Consider the following 11,870-nt stretch of genomic DNA (forward strand, 5'->3'; position numbering starts at 1 on the left):
AAGACAGGTCCCATCACTTCATGGGAAATAATGGGGAAACAGTGGAAAGAGTGTCAGACTTTTTTTGGGGGGCTCCAAAATCACTGCAGATGGTGACTGCAGCCATGAAACTAAAAGACACTTACTCCTTGGAAGGAAAGTTATGACCAACCTAGATAGCATATTGAAAAGCAGAGACATTACTTTGCCCACAAAGGTCCGTCTAGTCAAGGCTATGGTTTTTCCTGTGGTCATGTATGGATGTGAGAGTTGGACTGTGAAGAAGGCTGAGCGCTGAAGAATTGATGCTTTTGAACTGTGGTGTTGGAGAAGACTCTTGAGAGTCCCTTGGACTGCAAGGAGATCCAACCAGTCCATTCTGAAGGAGATCAGCCCTGGGATTTCTTTGGAAGGAATGATGCTAAAGCTGAAACTCCAGTACTTTGGCCACGTCATGCGAAGACTTGACTCACTGGAAAGGACTCTGATGCTGGGAGGGATTGGGGACAGAAGGAGAAGGGGACGACAGAGGATGAGATGGCTGGATGACATCACTGACTCGACGGATGTGAGTCTGAGTGAACTCCGGGAGTTGGTGATGGACAGGGAGGCCTGGCGTGCTGCGATTCATGGGGTCGCAAAGAGTCAGCTACGACTGAGCGAGTGAACTGAACTGAATGTGTTAGGTCTGCCAATGTTAAAAGAGATACAAAATTCCCAGAGACATGGAACTAATCATAGTTTTGATGTAGTAAAACAATAAAGATCAAAAGGGCAATTAAAACAATTGCAAAACAACCACAACAGCAACAGCAATAAACCACCACAGCAGCATCTAAGATCAACAGTTCTCCCAAGTGGAACCCTGTTTTGTATGGCCTTCTTCTTGTCTTCTCTGGGCTTTTATACACATGGCATAACTTATGAAACCAATAGCCTTCAAAGCCCAAAATCAATGTCAAAGGTAATTTTGGGGTGCACAGGAGAGGTGCACTAGAGAAGCAGGTGGAGTATCTTGCCCTCTCTGCACCTGCAGAGGGTATCCTGTTGTTTTCACTCTCCTAAATGTGGAGAGGAGGATTCTCCATACACTTTACTAATATGTGCTTTATACAAAATGTCGTATGAGAGTTGGCAGTGACTTTCTCATTTCCATCTGAGAGGATATGTCACATCCATGTTGTACCACTGCCTCAAGACTCCAGTAATGTGCTTTTGATCTTCACTGGGTTCAATAATCTTGAATCTCACCTCTCTGCTTATGAATCTGAGAAATATTTGCTATAGAGCAGTGGTTGGAAACACTCCATGAGTCAAAGGCCTTTTGGGAGAATCCTGGGACTCATCAGATTCCTCTTTGGTGCACCTCTCAGGTGCATGCATGCACACACACACACACACACACACACTACACACACTTTGATGTACATCTCAGCTAGCTCACTGATTCCAGATTAGGCATGCTCCACCCCCTGCCCAACTACATGGTCCTTGCTGCTGCCGCTGCGAAGTCACTTCAGTCATGTCCAACTCTGTGCAACCCCACAGACAGCAGCCCACCAGGCTCCCCCATCCCTGGGATTCTCCAGGCAAGAACACTGGAGTGGGTTGCCATTTCCTTCTCCAATGTATGAAAGTGAAAAGTGAAAGTGTCATGTCTGACTCGTAGCGACCTCATGGACTGCAGCCTACCAGGCTCCTCAGTCCATGGGATCCTCCAGGCAAGACTACTGGAGTGGGGTGCCATTGCCTACATTGACATGGTCCTTGGTCAAATATTATTCTTAATATCCAGAATGCCCTCGGTTTTGCTTATGTGTGTAACTATAGTTTTATATATAACTTATTTTCTTCCCATTTACCTCCTTTTCATTGATGGATTTAAGTTCAAAATACAAAATCTGTCAGACATTATTTGGAGAGATTCTTCCTTCTTTTGGACTGATCCTCAAGCAGATAGTTCCATGTCTTACTTGTGTTAAAAGATTTCCTTATAGCAATATTAAATGCTTCAGCACATGAAGCAGTCATTTCCTCCTGCTGTTTTGAGATAGCTCTTTTACTTATTGGCACCACATGAGATAAAGTTCTGTAATTGGAACAGAGATTTATGTAGTGTTATTGCTGAATGTATGTGTATGCTTCTTTCTGGTGGTGAAAGACCCATGATATAAGACTTCCGTTTGGGGATTGATCTGAGGCCTCGTGTAACATATATGCTGTAATAAGTCACAGCAGATGCTGCCTATTCAGTCTCTGCTGTCCCATGTGGTTCGAGAGTGGATAATTTCGCTCATTCTTTTGGCCTTTGCTATGACTTGTCAGGGACTGAATTCATGTTCATAACTCTGAGAAGTGCTCAGCTGTGAAATAAGTACTGAAAGGATGAAATGCAATTGATACTGAGCCATTGTGATCTTTCAATCCCATGTAAGCAAGAAATAAGTATTTAAAGTGGCCCCATAAATCTTCTTGAGTTTAAAAGTTCATAGATTTAAAATATTTATGGACTGACTTGGGCAGAAAGACCAGGAAAAACATATATACTGGCTCTGAAGCAGAGCTAGAAACCATTATGGTGTATTCGTGACAAGCTCAGTGGGTCAGTCTAGTGTATCTGTTTCTACAGAAATGAGGACCTTTTAGCATCCAGGTAGGAATGTGTGTTCAAAAGTATAGGAGATGTCAGTTCCAAGATTGATTAAAAAGGAAAGATTTGGTTTCTTTTAAGTACCTGTAGCTATTTTTTTGTGTGTTTGAGCTTTATTAGAAGAGGATATTATACTAAAATTCTTGAGGCTTTCTCTAATAGGAAACAGGGTAATCTTACAAACTGAGTGGTAAGAGTTATGCAGGACCCATGGAAGAATATGTTGAAAATGCTTGATATTCATTCATTCTTCATTTATTCAACAAGCATTACTGAATGCCTACTACATTCCAGGACCTCTGTTAAACACAGAAATAAGAAAATGAATGACATGATTCTACATTTAAGATTGTCTCAGTATAGTAAAAAAGACTGATAATAATTTAATCATGGTGTGATACATTCTATGACAGACATGCAGAGTGTTACTGGAGCACTGAAAAAGTGTTCTTTTCTTATTTTTAGAGGTTAGAAGATCTCAGTGAAGGTGATATTTTCCAGAATGAGAAGGTGCCTCCTTTCCAGGGAAAAAAGGAGGGAGAGGCACCCCAGGCAGAAGAGACACCACATGCAAAGGTGAAAGAAAAGAATCCTGAGAGATCGAGGACTGGAATGACTTGGTGCAGACGAGCTGGGTGGTGGTGTGGTGTGAGATGAGCTGGAGAGGGAGCACACGTCACATGTATGCCATGCTGACAATGGAGTAATTGGAAGCCAAAGGCTTTAGAGTGAGAAGTGAATATGGAGAAAAGAGCACGGATCTTTGAGTTAGCTAGGATGTAGAATAACAATAGCTCCCAGACTGACAGAATTCAGAAGATGACAGAGAACAAGGAGGCTAGAATACATTTGCTTCCATCTTGGACTACTAGATTGATTAACAGTTGTATTCACCATAATCAAGAATCAGTTCAGTTCAGTTCAGTTAGTCAGTTGTGTCCGACTCTGCAACCCCATGGACTGCAGCATGCCAGGCTTCCCTGTCCATCACCAGCTCCCAGAGCCTACTCAAACGCATGTCCATCAAGTCAGTGATGCCATTCAACAATCTCATCCTCTGTTGTCCCCTTCTCCTCCTGCCTTCAATCTTTTTCAGCATCAGGGTCTTTTCAAATGAGTCAGTTCTTCACATCAGGTGGCCAAAGTATTGGAGTTTCAGCTTCAACATCAGTCCTTCCAATGAATATTCAGGACTGATCTCCTTTAGGATGGACTGGTTGGATCTGCTCACAGTCCAACAGATTCTCAAGAGTCTTCTCCAACACCACAGCTCAAAAGCATCAATTCTTCAGCCCTCAGCTTTCTTTATAGTTCAACTCTCACATCTATACATGACTACTGGAAAAACCATAGCTTTGACTAGACAGACCTTTGTTGGCAAAGTAATATCTCTGCTTTTCAATATGCTGTCTAGGTTGGTCATAACTTTTCTTCCAAGGAGCAAGCATCTTTTAATTTGACAGCTGCAGTCACCATCTGCAGTGATTTTGGAGCCCCCAAAATAAAGTCTCTTACTGTTTCCATTGTTTCCCCATCTATTTCCCATGAAGTGATGGGACCAGATGCCATGACCTTAGTTTTCTGAATGTTGAATTTTAAGCCAACTTTTTCACTTTTATCTTTCACTTTCATCAAGAGGCTCTAGTTCTTCTTCACTTTCTGTCATAAGGGTGGTGTTATCTGTGTATCTGAAGTTATTTATATTTCTCCCAGCAATCTTGATTTCAGCTTATGCTTCATTCAGCCTTGCATTTTGCATGAAGTACTCTGCATACAAGCTAAATAAGCAGGGTGACAGTATACAGCCTGACTTCCTCATTTCCCAATTTGGAACCAGTCTGTTGTTCCATGTCCAGTTCTAACTGCTGCTTCTTGACCTGCATACATAAGGGACAAGAAATGAGGTTGGGATGGGTAGAGATGATGGTTTCCTTTTTCATGTTTTGTCTGAGGTACCTGGGAGTTTCTGTTCTGAATGTACTAAATTTGAGGTAGATGTTCACTAGACACTTAAATATAGGAAATCTGAGCTTAAGAGACACACATTTGGAAGTCATCAGTAGTTGAAGCCTTGGATGTGGGTGAAACTAGAAGAGAAGGTTGAAAAGAGAACCTAAGGTAACATCAACATTTATGGAGGAAAGGGAGAGACAAAGGAATTTTAAGTAATATTGAGAAACGCCTGCAAGAACATTAAGAGGAAAATAAGAGGTAGCCAAATGAAGCCAACAAAGAAGAGTGGCTCAAGAAGGCAGCAAGGTTTCATGTGGTAGTGACTCCAGGTGACACAAGGACTTAAAACCGCCTTTAAGATGTGACAACTGAACTGAGCATGTTGGCAAGATCAGTTTTAATACAGTCATAGGAGCAAAAGCCGGGGTATAAAAAGAGGTAAAAAAGTTTCCTAAAACTTGATTGGCGGGGGCGAGAGCTTTTAAGACCAGTTTCTTTCATAAGAATGCAACTTAATTAGCTCAAAATTTTGATCAGATAGAGTTCCCATCTCCCCGAGTATCATGGCTCAATCTTCTGAATATTTCTACCCACCACGCACCTTTTATTCTAGATTTACTTATAGTAATTTGTATCACAAATGAAATATTTTTCCCAAAAAGGAATTTATAGTGTAGTAGAAAACATCATCCACTCCTCAAGAATTCGATACTATACATAGATAGGAACTACTAAGGTTACTAATGTAGAATTCACCTGGACACCTCAGCACAGTGACAGGGTGGGGGTTGTGGTCATTAAGTTGTTGGGTTAATTTCAAAAGCTAGGAGTCATGAATGAATTGACTGGAAACCAAGTAGAACTATGGTGTTGTATGCAATAGCAACCAGCATAGGAAAATAGCTAGTTGGGAATTTAAAGAGTTCTTACATGTATGCAGTGGTTCAGCCATTTTTGAGGATTCTAACAGAGCCCCCTGGCCCGGGGATCTTGGTTGTCTTGCCCTTGACAGATGTCTTCACAGTCGTAATTCTCCTTTGAGATTGTCATCATAGCCAACTGCCAGGCTGGCAATGGAGAGACTTTCCCCAGCACACCCTCCAATCACTCACGTCTCCTCCTCTCTGCCCGCTACCTGTGGGCACAAGACTTCACGAAGTGGAATGAAGGCCCTCTTCTATTAAAGAGGATTCAGTAAAGAAATCCAAGGACTTTGCACTCAAGGAAAATGTTCTCTGTAGGTTCTTAGTGTAAACTCTCACTCAGTGGAGCTAGTTATCAGATCTACTACTTTCTAACATATTTGACAGAAAAGTTCACCAAGTACTGAAATGTTCTGATGGAAAGGTATTAGAAAAAGTGCGTAAGCAATATTTATTATTATTTTTTTCAGTAGGGCTAATGCAAAAAAACATCCTCTCAAAACTTACAGACCACACATTTTGTCCAAAATGAAAATAGCTTTATTATTTTTCCTGATTGTAAAAATAATGCATGTTTATTATTACAAAAACTTGAACACTGTTTGTATGAAAAAGAAGTAAATATAGCTTGAAATCCCAAAACCCACAGGGGCCAACGGTTTAAAACAACTCAAGTAGTTTCTTTAGTATTTGACTTTCTTGACTAGAGAAATGTCAAAGGATATCTTTTAGCTACTAAGTTTTTGAATATTTGAAATTTGATGATTAAAGTTTGAAATGAAGAAACAAAAGGCAGCTTTTTAATCTCTTACTCAGAATTGAAATCCTGGACCGCACTGTAGCCCTTCCGAATAACTGATCTAAAATGCTCCGGGCAACACATGAAGGACCAGCTGGACTGTTGACGCCTGGGGGAGAGGCATCAGGGCTCTCACTGCCTGAGGTCTGGGGAGATGTCCTAAGGGGAAAGGGAGTTTCAGTCACCAGAAGAAGGACCCAAAGACCTGAAGTTTGACTTATTCACTGAAAGGTCACAATCATCTTGTTCATTGTCCCATCCTAGCGACAGGGCCAGCACAGGACTGGACACAAACTCAATTAAAACCTCTTGATGTAGGACAGGTTTTATCTACTTCACTATTTGGCCCTGGGGTAGTGATGCAGGACCACAAGTAACAGAACAGAAGGAGTCACCAAGATTGAGGTTCGTTTATGGCCGCTGTGCGTATGTGCATGCTTGGTCGATTCAGTCGTGTCCGACTCTTTGTGACCCCATGGACTGTAGCCTGCCAGGCTCTTCTGTCCATGGGATTCTCCTGGCAAGAATACTGGAGTGGGTTGCTATGCCCTCCTCCAGGGGTCTTCGGGATCAAACCTGACTCTTAGGTCTCCTGCCTTGGCAGGCAGTTTCTTTACTACTAGCACCACCTGGGAAGCCCTTTATGGTCACTAACTTGGAGCAATTATAGGACTAATCAAAATCACCCAGTGGCAGCAAAAGCACGGAACAGCCCACGTGCCTGGAAATAAAGAGATTCTTTTCCTTTATGCCCAGGCTACATCTGGCTGGGGCTAGTTGCTTTAGGCTAATAAAGATTCGTAAAGAAAAATGAGAAGTTTTAGCATGCTTTCCAAATGGTGAACTTGTAGAAGCTTGCAGGACCCTGCAGAATACCTTAGATGGTAGATAATGAGTTTCGAGGAGACTTCAGGATTTTTGAAGCAGTTTGCAGACCCAGCGCTCCAGGGAAGGAAACGTTTGAAGTCTTTGGATCAAGATTATTTCAGATCCAGATTCATGATTTGGGGAGAACCTGTAAAACACCCACTGGCTGAGGGAGCCTTGGGGCAGGTGAGGCCTGGCAAGAGAGGCCCAGAGAGTCTAGGACATGTGTCTGTGTCCTTTTCTTAGCAGTATGATAGGATTTCAGCATGTCTCGTGGGAAAGGAGATTATGCATCTTTTCAATAGAAGTCACGCTGGCTTTGGGAGCTCAGTTGCTGTTCAATACATGGGCTCAAGTGGTCTCATTCTTCTTTCTCCCCAGGAGGTGGGCTACTCTTCGGTGCTTCTCTCTTTAAAGTTTCAGCTTTATTCCCAGTTGAAGTAGACCGGGGAATCCATCAGCAAGACCTACTTTTGTTTTACCTTGCTGTGCAAAGTTTTAAAATTGATCTAAGACCCATTTGGAAATATTGACTGAGATTATGTGCTAGTTCAGTGGGCTTCCCTGGTGGCTCAGCTGGTAAAGAATCTGCCTGCAATGAGGGAGACCTGGGTTTGATCCCTGGGTTGGGAAGATCCCTTGGAGAAGGGAAAAGCTACCCACTCCAGTATTCTGGCCTGGAGAATTCCATGGACTACTTAGTCCATGGGGTCGCAAAGAGTCGGGCAAGACTGAGGGACTTCCACTTTTACTTTACCTAAAATAACAATGATTTCTAAAATTCAGAAACTCCCTGGTGGTCCAGTGATTAGGACTCTGCACTTTCACTTGCTGAAGGGTACAGGTTCAATCTCTAATCAGAGAACCAAGATCCTACAAGCCTTGGTGGAAAAAACCCCCATCATTCATCAGTTCAACAATATTGAACCTGGTATGTTTCTAGGCTCTGGGACCATGACAGTGGGCCAAAGAGACAAAATTCCTACCCTCATGGAGCGTCTCATCTTGTATAGACGATGGCAGGATTGAGAACACAGCTGAAACCAATGAGCAAATCTATTATGAAAGCCTTTTAGTTTCAGTTAAATTTTGGTTTATTTAATCAATAGTCTTTACACCTGGATTATGTGTTGTCTTGGCTGTTAATACGTTAAAACGCTTTTTGGCTACACAATTATCTTTCTCTATCAGTATTTTCTTTCATATGCTAATACCTGTGATGAATGTATTCACCATACTCAAATAAATGGACATTTAGTTTTAGGGACTGAAGCAGAAGCAGACTATTACTTCATGTATTTGCTAATTGCTCTTCATTTGGTATAGATAGCTAATTTTTTTGTGTGTGTTTTGGCATAGAATTTGCTTTTCCTTGTAGTCCTCCTCAGGTCTCCTTAGCAATGAGATGACAAACTCCCCAGTTATCATTAAAAAAATGAAAATGCTTTTTAAAAAAGATTGGAAAAACCATCTAGTCATTTTTCAGATTGATTTATTGCTTAACAGCAAGGCTTTGCCATAATGGTACTCACTTGCTACAGCTTGAGAGGAAATAAAAAAGACAATTATTCCACTAGTTGAAATGACAAAATGCTAAATTATAAAATGTTAGGGGAAAAATTCAGGCTTTAAATTTCCTGGCAATGGATCTATAATTTATCTGAGGGATCAGTATTATGAGCTATAGACAAATGTATTTTGTGGAGAAAAAAATTACACTTCAGTTTCACTGCCCAATTTTAGTGCTCAATTACACTCATATTTTATAAAGTATAGTTTTGGTCTTCACATATAGTTCCTATAAGGAGCGCTATTCCTGAGTTTTTAATTCTCTTTTTGTCATCTAAAAGTTTTAGCAAACTTTCCTGCTTGGAAGAAATTTTATCAATCATTTTTAACCCTGTAATATTTTTGTTATAGCTTATCTACAGTTTTTAATTTTTTAAATTAATTCTATTTTTACAGAGGTATAATTGACAAAACAATATTAATTTCAATGTAAAGATTTGATATTTGTACAAATTGCAAAATAATCACCACAGTAAGACCAGTTAATATCCATTATCATACAGAGTTACAAAATTTTTAGTTGTTTTCTTATAATGAGAACTTTCAAGATCTATTTTCCTAGCTACTTTCTATCTATAGCTTTTTTAATACTTAAGAGTAAGAGTTGTATATTTCCTGCTGAGTCCCAGAAGCTGAAAATGCTATAGAAATATTTTCTACAATATCTATTCTGAATCAAATGATACTTTAAGCAATATGCATTTATTTTCAAAGCATTCTTTAAATACATAAAAAAAGATTTTTTTTTTCATGGAACTGAGAAATACTAATTCAGTTCTTACTGCATTTAGAGCACTATTCTAAACTAAGAAATATATACATTAAAGAAATGAGACAGTACTTGTTTTCTCAGAGACAAAAAAAAAAAGAGCTCACAGATGTGAGAGGAAGTCTATTTTTAGACTTTAGGTAAGAGATCAAGCCCTGAGGCTAGACTGACCAGCTTCACATCCTGACTCTAGTGTTATTACTGTGGAACCTCTGGCCGGTATTAATCTTCGCTCTGCCTCAGTTTCATTCTCTGTAAAATGGGATCATAAAAACCTACCTGACTGAGCTGTTATGAGGGTTAAATGAATGAACACACATGCAGAGAATTTAGATTATGTTCTAGAACAGAGTAAGCTCTCTGAGGAAGTTCTTACTATCATGGACTTGGTGTTCCCAAACTGAATTACTCCTTTAGTCTAGAGATTTATCATCTAGTTGGAAAGGCCAAAAAGAACAACTGGAAAGGTTTCACAACCTGGGACAAATTGCGAAGTATGGAGATGTGGCATCAAGATGTTACTAGAGCAAAGGAAGCAGGATCCAATTGAAGAAGATGGTCAGTAATTGGTAAGAACTGAGTGTGGTCTCAAAGCATAAGTAAAGTGGGTGAAAACTATGGACAGGTAGGTAGGGAGAGAAAACATGGCAAGAATAAAGACTCTTAGATTTTTTAGAACCAGAGGCTCTGAACACATTCAAGATGATGTAAAATAACTAAGAACAGAGAGCATGGGCTTTTTAGCTAAAATTCTAAAGTTAGTTGCCCACAGAACCAGTGAGAAAATCTAAAACTATGACTTCCAGCACACTATGTCATTTGCTACACCAATATGAGGTAGAATCAACAAAAACAATCCTTTTTTTGGTCAATTTTCTCCAATGTTGAACTCTTAAAAAAATTTTTTTTAAGGGTTCAAGTAGAAACATCTAAGGAAAACAACAACTCTACACATTTAGTGGTAAAATAATTCTCTTCCTGGGACACACACAAATGTGTTTTTATTTCTAAATTGTTCCACAAAGATGACAGGATTTTCCGTGTTTTAATTTAAATCACTGCATGTTTTCACTGAGGTAAAATATACTTCTTACATTCTTTTACTCCAGGATTTGAGAATTTATGTTTATGATTATAATAACAGTCTTTCTGTCTCTTCACAGATTCTTGCTTGCTGTTGCTGCGTCGCTTCAGTCGTGTCCGACTCCGTGCGACCCCATGGACTGCAGCCTACCAGGCTTCGCCATCCATGGGATTCTCCAGGCAAGAACACTGGAGTGGGTTGCCATTTCCTTCTCCATCACAGATTCTACTTCCTTCAAATAGACTGAGGGGAAAGTAAAAAATGCTTTGTACTTGATGGATTTATTATCTATTCTTGACAGTTATTATAACAACTGTAATCTGCTTCTTTTATATTCAAAAGTTGTTGATTGATTGACTTTTGGAAAGAACAGCCAGGAAGGTAAAAGTATTTAAAAACCTTATGGTATGTCTTCATAAGTTTGAAAGTTATGAAAAATAGGCTAATGGTATTTTTAAAAAAGAAACATAGCTTTGCTCTAGAAACATTTTTGGGACATTGTACAGGAGACAGGGATCAAGACCATCCCCATGGAAAAGAAATGCAAAAAAGCAAAATGGCTGTCTGGGGAGGCCTTACAAATAGCTGTGAAAAGAAGAGAAGCGAAAAGCAAAAGAGAAAAGGAAAGATATAAGCATCTGAATGCAGAGTTCCAAAGGATAGCAAGAAGAGATAAGAAAGCCTTCCTCAGTGGTCAATGTAAAGAAATAGAGGAAGACAACAGAATGGGAAAGACTAGAGATCTCTTCAAGAAAATTAGAGATACCAAGGGAACATTTCATGGAAAGATGGGCTCGATAAAGGACAGAAATGGTATGGACCTCACAGAAGCAGAAGATATTAAGAAGAGGTGGCAAGAATACACAGAAGAACTGTGCAAAAAAGATCTTCACAACTCAGATAATCACGATGGTGTGATCACTGACCTAGAGCCAGACATCCTGGAATGTGAAGTCAAGTGAGCCTTAGGAAGCATCACTACGAACAAAGCTAGTGGAGGTGATAGAATTCCAGTTGAGCTATTTCAAATCCTGAAAGATGATGGTGTGAAAGTGCTGCACTCAATATGCCACCAAATTTGGAAAACTCAGCAGTGGCCACAGGACTGGAAAAGGTCAGTTTTCATTCCAATCCCAAAGAAAGGCAATGCCAAAGAATGCTCAAACTACTGCACAATTGCACTCATCTCACATGCTAGTAAAGTAATGCTCAAAATTCTCCAAGCCAGGCTTCAGCAATATGTGAACCGTGAACTTCCTGATGTTCAAGCTGGTTTC

Source organism: Bison bison, unplaced genomic scaffold, assembly GCF_000754665.1.
Source record: "Bison bison bison isolate TAMUID 2011002044 unplaced genomic scaffold, Bison_UMD1.0 scf7180017864471, whole genome shotgun sequence".
Taxonomy (NCBI): domain Eukaryota; kingdom Metazoa; phylum Chordata; class Mammalia; order Artiodactyla; family Bovidae; genus Bison; species Bison bison.